The sequence below is a fragment of the Ostrea edulis genome, chromosome 3 (genome assembly GCF_947568905.1).
Source record: "Ostrea edulis chromosome 3, xbOstEdul1.1, whole genome shotgun sequence".
In the NCBI taxonomy this organism is placed as follows: Eukaryota; Metazoa; Mollusca; class Bivalvia; order Ostreida; family Ostreidae; genus Ostrea; species Ostrea edulis.
The window spans coordinates 933232-950791 of NC_079166.1; the positions used below are offsets into that span (position 1 = coordinate 933232).

At 34.4% G+C, this 17560-nt stretch overlaps 1 long non-coding RNA gene across 13 annotated transcripts; it reads right to left on the reverse strand.

Annotated features, from left to right (window-relative positions):
• Positions 1-17516, reverse strand: LOC130053088 (uncharacterized). 13 transcript variants are annotated; one of them, XR_008801550.1, is made up of 13 exons: positions 16690-17516; positions 16305-16445; positions 15325-15410; positions 14971-15074; positions 14331-14616; positions 13726-13859; positions 13021-13084; positions 7760-7804; positions 6855-6926; positions 6303-6355; positions 2088-3957; positions 495-599; positions 1-255 (listed from the first exon to the last, which is right to left on the reverse strand). It is a non-coding gene; the product is annotated as an uncharacterized LOC130053088 (long non-coding RNA). The 13 variants fall into 13 exon arrangements; XR_008801546.1 differs by having other exon boundaries at positions 6303-6358; XR_008801549.1 differs by adding an exon at positions 12475-12494 and having other exon boundaries at positions 6303-6358; positions 7760-7808; positions 13025-13084; positions 16305-17086.
• Between the last annotated feature and the right edge of the window lie 44 nt (positions 17517-17560).

A 17560-nucleotide genomic window follows, 5' to 3' on the forward strand; every position in this document is an offset into this window, starting at 1 on the left:
TCTGTTATATGATTCATTTATTTAGCATTAGCAATAAATCACAGAGAACTAAGACTTGATACACAATATTTTCATGTATATACATGAAGGAATGTATGATGAACTCAGAATTTTAAGTGAGTGACAATCTTCTTCAAATTGTTTTCCTTTCATTGAATAATTTTGTTCGTATTTTGAGGTACTGTTCTTTCACCGAAAGATGGCATATGGATGCCAGAATATGGGCTTCCATAAAATCTCTTATTTCTTTCTTGCCTGTAAATGGAAAAGAAGAAAAATTAAAACCAATGTTTATTGCAAGCATCATTCTAGATTTCATGATAAATGTCTGATAATAAATGTGTGAAAATATACATCAAAGTTTTTTTTATTATCATTTATGCTGTTAATCTTTTCAATGTGTACTGATAAGCATAATCATCATATAAACAAATTAAGAGAGCATCATTTTTTTTACTGGCTTAGGTTAAAAAAAAATACTAATAAGAACTCACTTAGAAGGTATACTTTATTTTGTAATTGTCTGGCAGCACATTTAGTCTGCACATATTTTTGAAATTAATTGGTCAAACATGCAGTGTCTTCTTTAGACCATTTCACTGTGAAAAAAAACAAAACAACTTATTTTTCACAGTTTTAACCCATAGTGTGATACATGTAATTATATTATAGTGGTGTTATTTGGACGTACTTTGCCGAAATAGTAGTCAGGTTTTGACACAAGGTGCATGAGCCGGAGTTAGGTGCACTCTGTATCAAACCCTGACTACTATTTTGGCATGGTACATTCAAATAATACCACCATTATAATTATTAAGCTGACTGTTGTACATCGACACTAAGTTAAATTCTCAATCCCAAATTTGTTTGCAGACATTAATCTAAATGAAAATTTTCTTGATCATTTCTTACTGAAAGAAATTTAATGATGACTTCAATGTACCATTTGATGTTATGTTGAAAATTTGGTTATTGCTCAGTTTAAACAATTGTTAGAGAATTTTTCTTCAGATCATTGTCAATGATATCAGTCTTGGAATTCCCCCTCCAAACTTTTGACAATATTGTATGAAAACTACATTTATATACTTCACAAGATGTGTTTGTGAAACACAAATGCCCCCGATAATGGCAAATTCCAAAGATGGCCAAGCTAGGTCACAAGGACAAATATCTTGGTACCAGTAGAAAGATCTTGTCACAAGAAATGTTCATGTGTAATATGAAAGCTCTAATATTTACCATTTAGAAGTTATGACCAATGTCAATTTTTTAAAAAGTAGGTCAAATGTCAAGGTCAAAAGGATTAGTACCAATGGAAAGGTCTTGTCACACAGAATACTCATGTGAAATACCGAAGTTCTATCACTTACTGTTCAAAAGTTACCGGGTATTAGCAAGGTAAAGTTTTCCAAAAGTATGTCAAACTCCAAGGTCAAGGTCACAGGGTAAAAAATGTTGGTACCCACGGAAAGGTCTTGTCATAAGGAATACTCAAGTGAAATATCAAAGCTCTAGCACTTACTGTTCAAAAGTTATTAACAAGGTTAAAGTTTCAGACAGAATTACAGAATGCCAGACAGGATAAAAACAATATGCCCCTCGATCTTCGATCTCAGGGGCATAGAAATATATTCCTTAATGTAAAGGTGTTTGTGGCATAATGTTGGACTGCTGTTTTCGGGAATGGAAATTTGATCCCTAACATGTTCAGCAAAGTTTCAGACAGAATGACAGACAGGACCAAAAATACATGCCCCCAATCTTTGATCTCGGGACTCGGGGGGGGGGGGGCATAAAAAATACAATAGAAAAATCCTTTAAAACAAAAATACAGTCAAGCTTAGTTATCTCAAACTCAATAGAAAAACTTTGAGATATCCAAGGTTTTGATATATCGATAGTAAAATACAGAGAAAAGTTTTAAAGTGACAGGGACTATATTTAACATAGATATGGTATTCAAGATATCATTGCTTGAGATACCTAGGTTCACTTGTAACTGTTTTGTTACTAATTTTTTGGCTAATGAAATAACCTTAATCATTGCATGATAATACTTTAATGTAAATTTCCATTTGACTTACCGCTGTATCTGTTATCTTTCAAACTCTGTAATGCAAATGATAATCTTTCATTCTTTATGCATAAAAAATATCAGAATTTCCTATAAATGGTGTGAGTTTCCTTACATTTAGAAATATCAATAAGAATCATAATGAAAAAATACTTTTTTCGCAAATGAAAAATAGACCAGTCAGTATAATCCCCCCAAGAAAAGGAAGCAGATTCTGTTAACCTGACCAACAGTGCCTACGCAGCCACAAAATTCCTGTACTATATACATTTATACATTCAATATATATGGCTGTAGTACTTAAAAGGCAAATGTAAGAATTATATGAATAAATTCGTAAAGCAGACATCCCAACCAAATCCACAGCCTCATAAATACATGCAAATATTTAATTATAAAATACATATTTCATTGAGAAAAAATCACTTGATGAAAAATTTACTTGATCTATCTCTCATTGCATACCAACTGCCAAATTTTAGGGTTTGCTCGGGGCATGAACCCAAAATCTTCCGATCATGAAGCAGCCACTCTACACACTGTGCTACCATATCCTAATCTACCAATGAAACTTTTTTTTAACATCTTTTTGAAAAGCACGAGTTTCAATTTCTCTGATATTTTGGTTTCAACAACTTTTATTCAATAGTATGAATTTTAACTGATATAATTTGAGTCAAATAAAAGCTACACAATTTTTTTTTATGGTTACACATGATGAAAAATGCAGTTTCCGCAAGGCTGAAACACTGCGGAAACTTAGGTATACATAAGGTTTCTGCCAAGTTTCCGCTTGGAAACCTCAAGTTTCAGCAAGATTCCGCACTCCGGAAACTTAGGGTGTCCACGAATCCATATGGTTTCCGCAACGGAAACTTCCTGAAACCTCAAGTTTCCGCAGCCATAAACCATTGACATACATATGGTTTATCATAAGTTTCCGCAGGCGTAAACCATCAACATGCATATATGGTTTATCATAAGTTTACGCATACATAAACTATATTGGTTTATATATGGTTTACATCAAGTTTCCGCATGCATAAGCTACTGATATGCAAATGGTTTCTGCATACATGCATTTGATATCAAGTTTCCAACTTGATGCTCAAAGACCTTCTACTGTACAGAGAATACAAGCCACAATTTGACAGTTTTATTCATTCTTAAATATTATTATATTCACACAAATGAACTTGATGCAATAATACTGATACACTAGTACTAAAGCAGAACAAATCTGTATAAATATATCAAGGTAACTCCATACTTGCAATATTCTCTGATAAAATGATCAATAATGCATTTATTTCAATTTATTAAAGTTAAAATTAATAAATTATCAAATGAAATATATAGGTCATCACACTTTTTAAGATGCTAGACATACTTAAACAGTATCAATTATAAACATCCGAAAAATTGCAATTCTCCTTCAACAGCATTATTAAAATTTCATAAAAACTTTAATAACGGTATAATATTATTAATTGTGACCTTGAACCTTTAGAAATGAGGAAATTAAATATAACTATTAACAATAATAGCATCATTTATAAGTAGAGGAAACGGCCCACTCTTGAATGCTCCTAGGTGGTGGGGTCATAGTCATTTCCGTTCTACTTCTAATGGCCTTGGCTTTTTGTCTCTTTGATTGAAGTTGCAAAGATTCAGCATATTCTCTGTCCAGGTCGCACTTAACATTACGCAGCAGGGATGACTCCCATATAAATGGTAAGACCTTCCTCTGGGTGGCTTCCTCATCATCCGTTACTTCTGGAGACGTTGCCTCCTTAGTCAGCACCTTTTAAATCTTTTTTTTTGTCCTTGGTCGAGAAATGGGAATCTCTCTCCAGCTGGGTCTTTCGACTCTTTAGTTTCTGTAAAAAGATGTGCAATGAATTATAATGATACTGATGGTGAACTTATACTAGCAATATTCGTATATAGGATACTTCTGCATAGAAATCAAAGAAATGTCATTCTAGCACTCAGTATCTTGTTTAACACATCATGTGTACTAATACTTCTTATTATACAGTAAATTTCATATTATATCTGACTGTCCTTCACACAAACCTAATTTCTATGAAAATAAATTGTTATATAATTCTCAATTGGGATCTTTACAGATGTTCCCCAAACATCAATGAGTACAGAATCCAAAAATGTATCTGCAACATAAATTTCAAAACTATTAATTCAAATCCAAACAAGAGATGTTTGTAAAACATATATGCCCCCATGGTGCAAAATTGAAAAGGGTTATACACATGCATCATTTAATTTTATAGTAGTATCACCAATTCAAAATATTGAGAAGACAATATCTTCCTATGTCAGGAGTGGATTGACCATGTGACCTAAAAATCAATATGGGTCATCTACTCCTTATGCTTTGCCAGTGTACCAAGTTTAGTGTCAATCAATCAAATAATTCTTAAAGTATAGGAGACAATATATTACTATGTCCAGTTTAACCCTTGACCTTTGACCTTGTGACCTCAAAATCATTAGGGGTCATATTCTCCTTATGCTGTACCAATGTACCAAGTTTGATGTCTGTCAAGCAAAGAGTTCTCAAGATATTGAGTGGTCAGTATCTTCCTATGTCCAGTTTGACCTTTGACCATGTGGCCTCAAAATCACTAAGGGTCATCTACATTTTAGGATATACCGGTGTACTAAGTTTGATGTCTGTCAAACAAAGGATTCTCAAGATATTGAGCAGACAGTATATTCCTGTGTCCAGTTTGACACTTGATCTTTGACCATGCTACATCAAAATCAATGGAGGTCACCTACTCCTTACAATGTACTTGAGCACCAAGTTTGATGTACAACGGACTGAGATAAAATTCAAACTAGATTTGTAACTTGTTATGGCAAAGCAATGTACTAAATATCAAATGTATATCTGTAAGAACAGAGAAAAAAGTGCTTAAAACTGATCTGACAGACAGACGGACGGAGTGCAAACCTAAAGTCCCCTTCCATTTTGTTGTTAGGGGACTAAACACAACCTCTAAGAGATCGTATCATAGTACTTTGTAAAAGAGAGGTGACTTTGACTTAAAAATGATCAATTTGTTTGAAAAATGCAAACATTAGAAAATATATGTATGGCCTTGACCTTTGACCCTAAATTCAAGGTCGAAAGAGTAAGGACCAGAATTAAGAAAACCTAAACTGTCTTAAAATCAAAGATATTCAAGTCAAAACATAAAATTAAAGGGATGGTAACTGGAGTTGACAAGAGTTCAAGGTCACAAAACATCTACTGTATTTGAGAAGAGCTAGCACTCAAACAAAAAAACTGGACATTCAAGGGGAATAACCAGGTTTAAGGGTCTTCAGATCCCTTCGATTGATCTCTCACTGGATTTTTTTTTAAAGAGAATTCATGAGTAAATGTTTTGTGTCTCTGTATCTTTCGATTTAGTAACTAAGAATAGCAATAACAATTTTTTTTCTAAAGCAAGTCAGTGTTTAGCAAATGTTTGATGTTCCTAGAATTTAAAGTTAGAGAAAAGTAATAAAAACAAGGATCAGAGTCAAAATTCAAGTATGTAGATTGATATCTGATTATTTCTCAAAAAGCATTTATTATGAACTAACAAGAGGCCCATGGGCCACATCGCTCACCTGAGTCACCTTGGCCCATATTTGAAGACTTTCCATATATATTTGCATGTAAAACCTTAGTCCCTATTATGGCCCCAACTACCCCTGGAGGCCACGATTTTTGCAAACTTGAATCTACACTACGTCAGAAAGCCTTCATGTAAATGTCAACTTCTTTGGCCCAATGGTTATTGAGAAGAAGATTTTTAAAGATTTTTCCTATATTTGTATGTAAAACTTTGACCCTCCCTCACTTGTGGCCCCATCTTACCCCCGGGGGCCATGATTTGAACAAACTTGAATCTGCACTATGTCAGAAAGTTTTCTTGTAAATATCAGCTTTTCTGACTCAGTGGTTATTGAGAAGAAGATTTTAACTACATATTTGTATGTAAAACTTTGATCCCCTATTGTGGCCCCATCCAACCCCTGGGACCCATGATTTGAACAATTACTGTCACAATTTGATCCCAGGCTGTACAATACCCTTGTGGAGCATCTATTAGTGTATGGAGTGTCACAAGATATATATTGGTGAAACTAAAACTACATCTAGTTTCCCCAATACATTTAATTTATCCTTTGTACAGAGTTTACTTACATTTTTCTTTTTCGAAACTGGATCTGTCTTAATTTGCAGTATCTCCTTGGTGTCTACTAATAAAATTACTGAAATTAGCCAAACTATGGCTGGGCAAGTACACATTCAAAAATGAATTTTTATTCATTTACAATCCCCAAAAAAATTCCATCTTTTTTTTTTTTTTTTTTTTTGGTAAAGACGGGTATAAAAGAGTGTCTGCTCTAGTTGAAGAGAATCAACAGCATCTTTTAAACATTAATTGATGCTGCCTTAACATAATTATGTATAATATACTTATGCCTGTTATTATATTAAAACTGCAACTGTGTTTTCAATTGTACTGTTCAATCAGACTTAGTTTTAATTTGATTCTACATTCAAGTATAGCATACATATGTACATGTACATGCTGTTAAAATCTGTGAACTAGCTGTTCTGAAGATGTCAAAGATACTAAAAATAGAAATTTCAAGGTTGAATGACACTAAATGACTGAGTTATATGACGAACAGCATATAGTAAATATATACTCTCAAGATTATTCTGATGGTCAAATAAAAAAAAACCTACCAATCTCAGAAAAAACAAAATCATTAGTCGAGTCCGAAATGCAATCAGTTATACCACCCAGTCTGGTAGCATCTGCAAAAAAAAAATGTTGACGGCATAAAAAGGAAAACTAAAACCATGTATTCATGAATTTTGTATATTATTGTAGCGGTCAGCCAGGTTCGATCGCCAGTGGCTAGATAACTTAGTTGGTAGAGCACCTGACTAGAGATTCAGGGGCCCAGGTTCGAATCGCGGTCTGGTCCGTTGCATTTTCTCCCTTCCTGTTACATTAATATCATTGGAGATGAATAAGTAACTGGGTTAATTGGAGATGAATATGTCACAGGGACAATGCGATAAAACTCAAAACTCCCTGGGTGACTTCCTTCTACTTAGGTCAACATCATTTGTATAAGATATGAACAAGTTGCAAAGCAAGCAAACTATTATAACATCACATCTAAAGGTTTGATGGTCGATTGTCAGACAAAGTGATATAACCTCAACTTCTTCCTATGACCTATATGGGTTATGACATCACAGAATTATTCTTTTTGCAGACAAACAGGCAGACTTACAAATGGGTGAAAGAACAGAAAGATAATGCAGTTACTGCAGTAATTTGGCATTTCATAGAAGGCCATCATTAAAACTATAAATATTTTAAAGTATTATAATGTTCAGGGATAATATGTCTGCTCTTTATCTCCTATAGCAACCAGTACTTTGATACAGTCATTAAGGAGACTGTCAATAAATGGGCATAAGGTAAACCACAAAAAAGGTGAATACTAAAGTGTATATTGGGTATTTCTATCAATCTAAGGAGTATAATACCCCTAAAAGGCCACACTGAGAAGAAAATAATTTAACAATTCCCAATTAAAATCAATTTGCATTTAAACTATTAAACAAGTGCTTACCTTTCCCCAGTTCCTTCTCTATGGCCTTGTCAGAATCTACATGAACTACCTGAAAGACAAAATACAATGCTATGAAACTCAGATAGCTGAATCGAAGTCCCAGTCATACATGTATGTCCCCTGGTCAAAAGTAATCTTTGAGAGAAATATGAACACCCAATCGTTTACTATTAGAATATTATAGACCTATCATGAATTTTGAAATTTTCTGCTAGTGACCTTAAAATTGTTCTTATGATATGGGTCAAGGTCATGATACACCCTTAGGTCCTAAAAAATCTTAAAACAATGTATGAGCTTCCAATGATTCTCAACTTAAAGTTATTGATCAATAAATAATTTTGTTAATACTTTTCTGCTATTGAACTTGAACTTGCCGGAATGACCTTGAGCAAGATTATAACACACCCACAGCTCATCTTTATACTAAGTATGAGCTTCCAGTGGTTCTCCATCACAAAGTTTACATTGTTTCAAATTATTAAACAGTATTATCTCTAGTTCTCACATTTTTAAGTTGTCAATGTCAGATAATAGGCTGACTACAACATGTCTTGCAATATTAAGACTGATTTGTACAAATCAAAAGAAAGCAACAACAAAAAACAAAAATAAAAAACAAGTGAATTTGTACATTTCATCCTGTAAGTATTGTTAAGGTGGCTCACTACATCTTGAAATTGTTTCTCAAATCAGTATGAATTGATTTAATCACAAAAGATATGATGATGTATAATAAGTATATATGCCAGAACAGCAGAAAATATGCAAATTTGGATAAAATCATGATTTTCAAACAAATTATTTCAACACATACGAACAAAAGACTCTAGCAGATTTGAACTCGAGATTTGCAGTTCACCAGCCCAATGCTTTAACCACCGAGCTATGATAATAGACAAACGAATTGATCGATACAAATAAATTTACAAAACATTTAAACCGCCATCTTGTGAGTAGTGTAATAAATAGTATAAGCTTTAGTGTAGAGAGCTACCTTAAGTCAGGAGCTGAATTGGGATTTTTAGTGTCAAAATTAGGAAAAAATCAACATTTTAGTGCATTGGGAATGGTACCATTTATTGGTACATGTACTAATAAGTTACATGAAAAAACAATCAAATATCACATATTTAACAAGAGGCCCATGGACCACATCGCTCACCTGAATCATCTTGTCCCATTTTTGAAGATTTTCCCTCCATACTTTGATCTTATTGTGGCCCAAACTTACCCCGGGGAACATTATTTTTACAAACTTGAATCTGCACTATGTCAGAAAGCTTTCATATAAATGTCAACATTCACAGTGCAGTGGTTCTTGAGAAGAAGATTTTTAATGATTTTCCCTATATACTTTGATCCCCTATTGTGGCCCCATCCTACCCCTGGGGCCATAGTTTTAACAAACTTGAACCTGCACAATGTCAGAAAGCTTTCATATGAATTTCTACTTTCCTGGCAAAGTGGTGCTTAGGGAATTTTTTTTTCCATGTATACTTGCACATAAAACTTTGATCCCCTATTTGTGGCCCAATCCTACCCCCAGGGCCATGATTTTAACAAACTTGAATCTGCACTATGTCAGGAAGCTTTTATGTAAATTCCTACTTTCCTGGCCCAGTGGTTCTTGAGAAGATCTTGAAAGATTTTCCCTATATATTTGCATATAAAACTTTGATCCCCTATTGGTGGCCCCATCCTACCCCCGGGGCCATGATGTCAACAAATTTGAATCTGCACAATGTCAGGAAGCTTTCATGTAAATTTCTATTTTCCTAGCCCAGTGGTTCTAGAGAAGAAGATTTTAACAGATTTTCTCTATATATTTGTATGTAAAACTTTGATCCCTCATTGTGGCCCATCCTAGCCCCAGGGGCCATGATGTCAACAAACTTGAATCTGCACAATGCCAGCTTCCAAGGGGGGGAGAGAGAGAGAGCATGAGAGAGCATGGGCATCATTTAAACAAACTCAAATCTACACTAGTACTTATTGTAACGGGGACCGTTACAGATGTTCCCCAAACATTCCCCCATTTAGTAAGTGGTGACATTTATATCAGTACAAGTTGTTTTGACCATTGCAAACTGTGTAGCATGTGAATATATAACTATCTTATAACGTTCAGTCCATTCCATACTAGTTCAAATCAGTTATAAAGATCTGAGAGTTTTGTGCACGTGCACATACGTGCTTGCACGTGCATATAAATAATTCGACCATCTCGATACATTACAAGTCTTACCATATGAGTACAACAGAAGTTTCACAACTGTTCAATGAAAAACGAGAAATTAACGGCAACTCAAAACTACAAAGACCGAAATCAATGCACGTGCATACACGTGCGCGTGAGTACGACACAGCAATTTTGTTGATGCTAATCAATAGACATTTGAACAATATACTTACTACATGAATTTGGTATCGATTGCTTCACTTATAAGAAAGTTATTGGGATTTCAAAATCGTCCAATCAGAATTAAGCGCACGTGCATGCGCATGCAGGGAAGTGATTTTGAGACTACTAATAAATTGAGAGGCCTAAAACATACCTGAAACCTAATTTTCAAACCTATTCATTGCAATCTCAAAATGTTATAGACCAATACTTAAATTTAGACGTAAAAAATTACATTGCACGCGCATTCACGCGCACGCGATTTTGATAATGGAAAATTTGTTGACACCATTTCATAGACATTCATATCATAGATCCTCAGGGTAAATTTGAATTCATTTCAGTTTTTAATTCAATAGTTATGACCATTTTAGTACCCAAAAAATGAAAGAAAAGCTATGCACGTGCATACACGCGCACGTGAGTATGACTCAGCATCAATGTTGATGTCATTCAATAGACATTTGATAGATATACTTACAGTATAAATTTCATATTGTTTCCATCATTTATAAGAAAGTTATGGCGATTTGAAAATCGTCCAATCACAATTTAGCACACGTGCATGCACGTGCCGGATGGTAATTATGACTGTACACTTTTGTTAAGAATATCAAGATACATATACAATACAAGTTTGAAAAGATTTTGACAAAAAACAAAAAAGTAATGGTCATTGAAAGAATTGAACCTTCAAAAGACAATGCACGTGCGTGCGCATGCGCGTTTGCAATTTTTATTACATTGATCTGTAGATGTTTAGCATGTCTACCTATCCTGTAAATATAATTAAATTTCCTTAATTTGCGTCAATGCTATAAACGGTTTTGTATTATCCAATCAAATTGAAGCACACGTGCATGCGCATGCAGAATTGAAATTTTGACGATGCCAAACAGTTAAGGGTCCCAAGTTATACCTACGATATAAATAGGAAACAATTTCATTGAAAAATAAAAAAAGTTAGACTGATTCCAAAGTTTGTAAACAAAAAATCCAATGCACGTGTATGCACATGCATGCATTTTCAGACAAAATGACATTCGTTCCGCACATCTACATATGCTATACTATCATCCTAAAAAGGTTTCATATTGATCCCTTGAGTAGTTTCTGAGAACACTCGTGGACAAAAAAGTCCCAAGAAGAAAGAAAGAATAATAATAATAACTAGAGCAAAGCTCGTTGCAAAGCAACGAGTGGGTCTTCCTTCATAGCTGTGTGATTGATTTTATGTTGTTTTTGTCTCCTTTGCTGTTGCCAGTTGTTTCGCCTTTTCTAGAAGCAAGTTCATTAGCTAATTGATCTAATCAATTTTCAAATATATAGATATATAGATTCACAATTTCTCCCCTTGAAAAAGAGCATATCCCTGCAGATGAAATGAAAAATAAGAATGCCCTCCTATTAAAAAACTTGTTCATGTGCTCCTGGAGAGAAAGTTGAAAATAACAACTTGTCTGTTAAATGTATAATATACATTAACTGAACAGACTTTGATCACAAACCCATTTGAGCTTCAGGCTCAGATGAGCTAAAAATCACTTGATTTTTCTTATTAAAGTCACAAATTAAAATACTTTGCTTCAATACAAAATAATCACAATGTAATAATCTTTCTGTGAGCTTTAAAAATTTCAGATAAATATAACAGGAAATGAAGAATTCTCTATGTTTATTTTTTGATCTGTTGGAAATCAAAACTGTACATAATTAAAAAAAACAACAACAGGATTCAGCTGTAAAAGCTTTGCTGTATTTTAAATGTGATTCAACATCACATTGAAATAACACATGAAAGATGTACATTATAGTAGTACATGTTCTATACACTGAGTCAACAAACAAGCAACCATGTATACACAATTGTATACATTAAAACAGCTCTAATACTGTAAACGTATTACATTTGGTTGTGTATTCTTTTTAGCGCCTTTGGCGGAAAGCAACTTCCGCTCATTCAAATACAACGCTAAATGTCTTACACTCTACACATAAATAAAAAAACAAAAAGGAATTCGCTAAATCAAATTCACGCTAACTTGTTCAAAAATCAATTTCCGCCAAATATCGTACACGCTGAATATAATACATTTACAGTAAATATATGCATACATTTAAATTTCACTTGTTACATGTTCTAGTTGTATAGACCTAGTATGTAAATTATATTAAATAGAGGGTTTTTGTCCATCTGTGTCTCTTAATTTCTGTATTCTGCTGATATTTTTAAGCATCACCAATTTTCTATTCATATGCTCTTTTGGCAAATCATCGTTATGCTGGGAATCAATCTACACAATCACTTAACCTGGAGACATACTGTCGCACCTAAAACAAATATGAAAATTCTTGATTTTAATAGATAAATAAATTATAAACCATGTGTTCAGAGCCATTCACTATTTGTTTTAATGTAAAAGTACATGTATTTCACTTAGATATTTAGTACAAGCTGTAAAAAACAGTAATGAAATTCAAGTAATGCTTTGGGGTATATGTAGAATTTTTTCATCATTTCAAAAAATGAATGCACATAACTAGCACAGTATAATATTTACTTTTAACATGTTTAAAGAACTGACTAAATATGAATCCTGACAACAATTTTGTTAAACTAATCAAAATGGATTTTGCTTTCCGACACGACTGTCAAGGGAAAGTTTGTTTAACATGTTTAAGGAAATAATTTCACTATATGTTACTATATAGCTTTAATTAAATTAATTAAGTAACTAGACTCTCAGTAGATAATTAATGAAAGAGAAAATAAAAATTAATTCTTGGGCAAAAATTTGAGATCAGAAAAAAGACGCCTTATGCGGCATTTAAGAGAGAAAATTGATAGTAAACACACCTACCTCATAATACACGTGGGTTTCACATGTTGACAAACATCCAGGAAGTTGCATCATGCGCACCTGAAAAAAGAATTCCCTTTAATTCAGTGGGACAATTCCAATAAAGTTATAGTATTCCTAGTAAATGAGCCGAAAATTAATACTGTAGGCCTAAAATAGGATGCCGAAAAAAGAAAAAAAGAACAGAAATTCTCTCTATATATAGAACTACAATTGACGAAGTTCATTTTGATTGGCTATTTCCTTGCGTAAGACCTTTAAGATGACTAAAAGTTAATGAAATTAAATGAAATTTGCAGAAAAATGTCTATTAGTTATTTATCTCTCATATACTAGTGCATCAAAATCTATTTTTGACCCTAAGGGATGAAAAATAGGAGATAACTCTTCCAAACAGATTGCAGAATTTTAGGCTAAATTTCTGGTCAAATTGATCTCCAGTATATCATTTTCAAAACACAAAAAATCTAATGAGTCAATTATTTAGGAAAAAATTTGGAATGATATGCAAGCTGAGATGTTGGAGTTTGTGTCCATCTGCATAAACGTTTTTTCAACTCTAATTAACAAGCCCTAATTAACTAAGAAACAGGAAGTTTACTGATTTATAAGGAAGTAATTAGCAAAAAATTGTCAATCTTAATTCTAAACAAAGTCAGGGACTGGAAAAAATGGTGCCAAGAAAGACTTCAATGACGTACCATGGAGCTTTGATAACAGTGATCACTGATAAATGGCTGGTGATTAAGATAAGTGGTTCTTTAGCAGTAGGGAGTGATGAGGCTTTTCCATCAGTCATCAAAGAATGGAGTTTCTCTTAGAAGACCAGGCAGCTCTAAAATAAATAAACAAGATAAAAATTTACAATACATAAACATGCACACCACAACACAATAGCATATTCTTAGAAAAGGTCTGCAAGTGTACAGTTAAATAATAATAATGCCAAAGAAGGGACCAAAGTGGTTGCATCAACATCAATTCAAAAAAGGAAGTATTCCTCACAACAAGGGCCAGCATAGTACAGGGACCACCAGCCCAGTCCAATCTCTAGTACCCATAAGAAGGCTAAGTAAAGAAGAGTTTCAGGATGTTGTATGGCCACAGAAGAATGGAATGTTTGCAGTTACCGATGCTGAGAGCCGAAGCAGTGAAATGAAGATTTTGCGACCCGGACCAAGTGAAGTCCAGCCTGTAGACTCCAACATGGACGCTGTGTCAGATGACCCAAACTCAAAACCATACAAAGTACTTCACCAAGAGAAGACTGCTAAATTGTGGAATAATGCATTTAAAGAACACTCACAGAAGTTTCCAGACAGTAATGGTTCACTGGACTGGAACCAGCATGGGGAGGAAAAACGAGGCCTGGCATGGATCCTTTCCATCCGATGTAAGAAGTGCCACTATACAAGTCACAGTGAAAAGCTGTATGAAGAGGTGGGGAGATCCAGAAGGGGACGCAGAGCTGCACAGCTAAATGTGGCTATGGCTGTCGGTCACATGGGTACCAGCCTTACTACAGAGGGTATGCGTGGTATGCTTCTTGGCGCAAATATTGAACCAGCATCAGCTACCAACATGCAGCAGACCTGCAACAAAGTGGGAAAAATTATCACAGATGTGAATAAAACCAGCATGAAGAAAATAAGGCAGGCAGGGTGATGACCATCCACTAGACATTTCCCATTATACCAGTGATGGGGATAGTGCCGCTGCATCCGGGGCATCTGAAAAACAAGAACATGTCATCGAAAACCTTAAAGACTTGCGTCATTTCTTTGACTCTCAAAGAAAACAGACAGCAAAGGCGCTGTTCAGCAGTCACATGTTTCCCGGAAGATCCAAAGCCATAAAAGAATACATGCAGAGATTTGCCTTAGATCTGAAGCTTCGAAGTAGGACAGAGTACGAGAATTGCTACAAACACTACTCTGGAGACTTACCTTTGATGAAGCGGGCTATGTCTACTGCTGTCCGTTCTATCATAAGCTGCTACCAAGGACAGTGCGGGAAATCCTGTCAACTTCATTCCTTTTCCTGTCGCGGACTGAAAAGCAAGAAGTGAAAATCTTCAGTGTTGCCTAGTGACTTTGAATTAAACATGACAGAAGAAGACAAATGTTGGTTAAAAGATTGTATAAATTTGACTTTAGGACCAAATAATCTTGATAAAATTAAATATCATACTTCTACACAAAAATCTGAATCTGTGGTTAGGGCATATTAAAAATCAAATCCAAAATGTATTACAAGTAGTAGACATTTTGAAAGTAGAATACATAAAGTTGTGCACTCACTGAATGGGGGTCATGGAAAATCAACATTGAAACTTTGTGAATCTGTAGGGGCACCTGTTGTAAAAGGAAGTAGAGTGGTCCATCATCTAAAACAACAACAAAATAGGCAAAATTACTTTAAAATGAAACAAAAACTTTTAAAATATAAATATCAACGAAAATACTACAGATTTAAGAGATATCAGCTCTAAGATAAAAAATCAAAAGACACTTACAGTAAATCACTAACAGATCCAAAATTAAAAAGGAAGTTGTAAGTGTGAAAAAAAAGGGCGGGGGCATTGATGATGTGTATCATTTGTGTATGTAATTTAAATGTATGAAATTTGTATTTAATACATATTCTGTAAATTGTGTTGCATGTAATAAATGTTATGTTTTATCATGCACTGTTTCTATTCAACTGCGTCTATGAGGATATGTATAAATGCAGTCTATGCAAAAGGCATCGGACCGTCGGACCTGACCGATGTGCAGTGCCTCAGGTCCGATGCATCATTTTTTACACCGGACCGGAATGTCCGATGTCTCAGTGTCTGGTTTTGAGCTTTACTATTTTGATGCGGAGTCATTTAAATGTTTGTTATAAGTAAAAAATAGCACACGAATCCAAATACGTAAATGAATGTGATTAAAACCGCATGGACTGTCTAAAGTATTATATGGGAGGGATCCCTGGTATAGTATTACTAATATAATAAACAAGATTCCCTTGGTTTTGCATTTTCACATGTTTCACTTTTTTACATTAGGTTTTTCGGTCTGACAAAATTTGGTTCGGTCCGGTGTGTTCATTGATTACACAGGACCGAATGTCCTGTGTGGTCCAAAAAACTTTCGCATAGACTGTAAATGATGTATAATCGTATTGTAAAATGTGACATTTTCTTATACGAGGAAGTTTGTACAAGTGAATTTGTTCTATCTTTTATTATTCATTTTAATAAAGTTATTTAAAATAATTATCATGTATTTCTTACCTGTCTGATGAACACAACAAAGGTTACAGAGGTGATTGGTAGCAATACGGGTATACGGGTGTCAAAACTCTCTGTTGATGACATGACAGCATCCTGCATTGTTTATCCACCATTATTGATCTTTAACAGGGGAGGCTACTCCTGAAATCAGAGAAATTGCAGTCAAAATGAACGTTACCTGTTACTCTTTTAAAGGTCTCACACAAGGAAATAATTTCACTATATGTTACTATATAGCTTTAATTAAATTAATTAATTAAATAGACTGTCATCAGATAATTAATGAAAGAGAAAATAAAGATCAATTCTTGGGCAAAAATTTGAGATCAGAAAAAGACGCCTTATGCGGCATTTAAGAGAGAAAATTGACAGTAAACACACCTACCTCAAAATACACATGGGTTTCACATGTTGACAAACAGACTACACACCATCCAGGAAGTTGCATCATGCGCACCTGAAAAAAGAGTTCCCTTTAATTCAGTGGGACAATTCCAATAAAGTTATAATATTCCTAGTAAATGAGCCCAAAATTAATACTGTAGGCCTAAAATAAGATGCCAAAAAAGAAAAAAAAGGAAAAGAAATTGTCTCTATATATATATGTAACAGGAAAGGAGAAAATCTATGGCTGGACCGGGAATCGAACCCGGGACCCCTGCATCACTAGTCAGGTGCTCTACCGACTGAGCTACCCAGGCCAATATCCACGGCCAGAACCATTACATTCCTCCCTCCTTAAATTGTCTTCGCCCTCGAAGACGCAAAGGGCGAAGACGCAACCCAAGTTCTTATTTGCCCCTGGGAGGACTTTCACCTCCAAGTCCAGGGGTGGTCAACGGCACCAAATCTGTAACAGGAAATGAGATTAGGTATGGTAGGACCGGGAATCGAACCCGGGACCCCTGCATCACTAGTCAGGTGCTCTACTGACTGAGCTACCCAGGCCGATATCCACGGCCCAAACCATTACATATAGAACTACAATTGACTAAATCATTTTTATTGGCTATTTCCTTGCATAAGACCTTTAAGTGTATATTAATTGTAAACTTTGGCAGCATGAAGTGTGCATTTATGACTGAGAGAATAATTTAACTCTAGAGGCTAGCTTATAAATCATTAAAGATAAAATATTTCAACATTTATGACATTTGAGAAAGGTAATAATGGCTTAGAAAACTTTTTTTTTGGTAATTATGGTCACCTTTTTTTAAACATTAAACTTTATGACTCAACACCATACCAAGGTTAAA